This window comes from Mastomys coucha, unplaced genomic scaffold, assembly GCF_008632895.1.
Source record: "Mastomys coucha isolate ucsf_1 unplaced genomic scaffold, UCSF_Mcou_1 pScaffold15, whole genome shotgun sequence".
Taxonomy (NCBI): Eukaryota; Metazoa; Chordata; class Mammalia; order Rodentia; family Muridae; genus Mastomys; species Mastomys coucha.
The window spans coordinates 72,200,415-72,205,231 of NW_022196897.1; positions in this window are offsets into that span (position 1 = coordinate 72,200,415).

Here is a 4,817-nt window from a genome sequence, read left to right on the forward strand (position 1 = left end):
AATCTATTTTCATGGTAGTTTTCATTCCATATAAAAACAAACAAACAATAGCTGTTGAAGTTGTTTGAACAACTTTCTGCTAACTTGAGACCATTGAAGAGTTCAAAAATGGGATAGGGGCTGGGTTTGATCAAAATGTCACAGACGTATGTATGAGATTTTGAAAGCATGAAAAGAAACCTAGTTATTTTTGAAGAGATAAAATTATGCTTGAGAGTGACTTTCTGATATTAATCAGAATCTATGATTATTTTTAATTTTGCTAATTAGACATGGTATAATGTCCACAATTGTGTCAAGATCTACAACTGAGTAAATAAAAATAAATGAAGCATGCTGTAGTGCTACAAGTCCAAACTAGGCAGTAGATTTTTCTCAAGCCCTGCCTGAGAGTGTTTCACAGTGAGGTTGTTGGATCACTGTGTCACTTGTCAGGAGTGACTGATGGAAAATCAATGGTGGGATGATGGAAAATCATCCTGGTCCTCTCTTCTCCACAGGGGAGCAGGGCATGCTTTGAGTTTTCTTTTATTTTCTTTACTTTTTAATTACTTTCATTTTTTTTTTTACAGTCCATTCTTTTCCCCCTTCAAATCCACTCTCCCACAGTTCTTCATTCCATTCCTCCTCCCACCTGTCTCCAAGATGTCCCCTCTCCATACTCTCTATGGCCTCTTTTGCCTCCCCCTTCCCACTCCCACCCAGGTCTCTCCTTCTCTCTGCCTCTGATGATTACTTTCTTCTTCCTTCCAAGTGTGATTGAAATATCCTCACTTGGATCCTTCTGCTTGTTTGCCTTGAGTTTTCTGGATTGTATCCTGGGTATCCACTTATTAGTTAGTATATACCATGCATGTCCTTTTGTATCTTAGTTACATCACTCAAGATGATATTTTCTAGTTCCATCCATTTGACTGCAAAACTCATGTCCTAATTCTTAGTAGCTGAATTGTATCTTATTGTGTAAATGAACCACATTTTCTGTGTCCATTCTTGGTTTGTGGGACATCTGGGTTGTTTCCAGCTTCTGGCTATCACAAGTAAGGCTACTATGAACATACTGGAATACATGCCCCTGTGTTATGGTGGGGCATCCTTTGGATATATGCCCAAGAGTGGTACAGCTGGGTCTTCAGATAGATCTATTTCCAATTTTCTGAATAATCTCCAGATTTATTTCCAGAGTGGTTTTACCAGTTTGCAATCCCATCAGTAATGTATGGGTTCTTTTCTTTCTCCACATACTCACCAACATGTGCTGTCATCAGGCATTCTGCTTGGTGTAAGGTGGAAAGGGAGCATGCTTTGAGTTTTCAATCACTATAAATACAGCACTTTACTAAGATTGAGAATAGAATGGTTTGGGTTTAGATTGGTTGATCATGCTCTCCCAGGAACTGCAGATCCAGACAAAAAACATTATGATGTCTTTGACAGTAATTCCCATCAATAATAAAATGCCTATAGAGAATGGAACCTACATATACTTCACACTAGTAACTAAAATAAAAACAGCTTCTAGAGCTGGGAAGATATCTCAGTGGGTACAATACCTGAATTCAGATCCCTAGATCCCTCATAAACTGATGCAGAATCTTACATCTGTGATGATAGCTTTTTGGGAGGTGAAGGAAGGAGAACTTGGACTTTGTAGGTCAGTTAATCTGCCATATATGATTCTGAACAATAATAGGAGCTGAATAGTATTGCACTGTGTAAATGAAGCACATACTCATTGCATCCATTCTTTGTCTGAGGGACATCTGGGTTGTTTTCAGGTGTTGGCTACTAAAGCTGCTAGGAACATAGTGGAGCTTTATTCCTTGTGGTGTGGTAGAGCCTCTTTTGGGTCTTTGCCCAGGAGTAGTATAGCTGGGTCTTCAGGTAGAACCATTTATAATAAGGACACCAACCCACCCACAAAACTTATGATCCCAAATTTGTCCCGTTTAAAAGAAATGCAAGTACAAAGATGGAGCAGAGACTGAAGGAAAGGCCAACCAATAACTGGCCCATCTTGAAACCCATCCCATCAGCAAGCATCAACCCCTGACACTATTAATTATACTATGTTATGCTTGCAGACAGGAATGTAGCATAACTGTCCTTTGGGAGGTTCTACCTAGGAGCTACTAAAACAGATGCAGAAACATTGGATGGAGTATAGGACCTCTAAAGGAAGAGTTAAGGGAACGATTGAAGGCCTTGAATGGGGATGGGAACCTCAAAGGAAGACCAACAAGATCAACTAACTAGGACCCCTGGGAGCTGTCAGAAACTGATCCACCAACAAAAGAACATAAACAGGCTGAAACAAGGCCCACAGCACATATGTAGCAGACATGCAGCTCAGTCTCCATGTGGGACCCAGAACAACTGGAGTGGAGGCTCTCCTTAAAGTTGTAGCCTGACTATGGTACCTGTTACCAAACAGTGCTGCCTTGTCTGGCCTCAGTAAGAGAAGATGTGTCTAATCTGGCAGAAAGTTGATGTACCAGGGTAGGGGGAGTATTAGGGGTGGGGCACCATCTCAGAGGAGAAAGGGAGGAGGAATAAGGGAAGGGACCCTGTGAGGAGGGGACCTGGAGGAGGAGGGGCACTGTTTGGTATGTAAATAAATAAATAAATATAAAAAGTTTATCTTGTTTACAAATTTCTGGGTGTGGAGGATACTTCCTTTTTTATGGGATATGCCACACACTATCATGATAATATGGTTACACAGACAAAAACTAAAAACAAACAAGCCAACTGTAATAAATTTACCTCTGCGATATAAATGTCTACAAAAGAATCCCAAATCACATTATTGCAATTTTCACTAAAAAAAAACCCTCAATTTTAATTATAAATCTATATACCTGCAGCCAAGATACGTGGTTGCCTTTTCTAATTGCCTTTTAAGTTTAGGCTTCTTAACATGTAATTAATACCGAATGACAAATCTTCAGTGGAAGATGATTTTGTTTTCAAGTCTCCTTTAGTTTTTGGGGCCTCTAATCCTTTTGTTTCAAGTCTCCTTATTGCCATCTGATCAAGAGCTAACCAATGATATTTGTGAGCACTTCTGGGAAATGCTAGAATTTCATGGTAATATTTCTATCCCAGCCATATTTTAATTATTTGAAGTGTAGATGATTGCATGGCATATGGGACTTAGCATGGTCATTTTTGATTATGGCGTCCTGGTACTTCCTACCTTCTTCTTTGTGATGTTTCTTGAGCTTTATATTAGTAACGACTCTTTTAAGATAACTTTATATCCTGACTTTCTATCAATTTAGTTTTTGACACTCATAGAATATGAAAGTTAAATTTTCTTCCTATGATATTACTACATGTGGCCATTAGATGGCAGCATCAGCATACAAAGAACAATAAAATGGCTCAGCCATGTTTGCATTTGTTCTTATAGCAAAAGGAAGATGAGGTGCTTGCAAAAAATCTTTGAAAGACTATAAATTGATTTGTGGGGACCAAGGGATCATAGGAAAGTTTACAGTGTGCCTGTGTGCATTTATTCCCTAGGGAAAGGGTAGCATTTTCATTGGTTTATAAACTTTCACTGACACAGAAATAATCAATTCTCACTAATGGATTTTGACATTCATAACTTTTGACTATAGAACTAATTATAGATAAAGAATTTCCTATGGCATTCAACAGAGATGGAGTATGTGCATCCTAGAGACACATAGTTCAGATCTGACTCATCAAAAATCCTTATGGTTCTGCTGTCATTAGAACAAAAGCAAATAAAAATAAAAAAGTTCTGCTAACTTCCCTGCAAATATCTTTCCTAGTTGGTTCTTTACTACTGCTAAGTGCACAAAAATGTTTGTTGTTGCTTTTATTGCTCTTTCTAAACTTGAGTGTTAGAATATTTGCTTTATTTTCCTATTTTTTGAAAAACTTTCATCATTCAGGAACTTTAAATTAGCCCTAGTTTAAAATAGTCTATTTTTGTGTGCCAATGCATGCATAATAATAATGGAGGTTGTTGGCCTCCATCCCTTGGTGGCACGCCTGTTCTCAGTAGTTCTTTCTCACTTATGTTCATTCTGTCAAATACATAATGGAAATTAAAAAATAGAAAATACTGACACTTGTTGAATCCTTTTTCTGTTTTTGTTTTTGAATTCTTAAAATATAGAAAAACCATAAGAAATGTTGTAGTGCCAGGCAGTGGTGGCACACGCCTTTCATCCCAGCACTTGGGAGGCAGAGGCAGGCGGATTTCTGAGTTTGAGGCCAGCCTGGTCTACAGAGTGAGTTCCAGGACAGCCAGGACTAAACAGAGAAACCCTGTGCCAAAAAACTGAAAAAAAAAAAAGAAGTGGTGTTGTAATATCTGTAAAAATAATTTTGTTTCAAGGCAACACTGACAGGTAGAAATCTTCTTCAGAGAGACAGAGACTGGGGTTTGTAGGTATCACTGGCTTCATGAAGCTTCCTGGAACCCAAAACAAACAACTCAGCAGCTGTCAAATTAGACTCAATTTTCAGTCACTACTGTCCTGTCATCAAAATGCCTCCTTTACATTTGTGTTGGACTAGCAAAGATTTAGTAGAGTGATACTGATTTTATTCAGTCTTCTTTTCTGTGTCATTTATCTGATTCCAACATTAATTTAGGTAAAACATTTATTATTTTTTTATTATTACTAGCATTTATTTCTTAATTATTAAATTTTAGTGTTAGTTATTACTAGTGGATCTTTAGTGTCCTGTTATTGTTTTCTTTTTTTTTCTTATATATGTCAGTGGCAGTTAATTTTTGTTACCTTTGTGAACAGTAGAACTATCTGGGAAACACA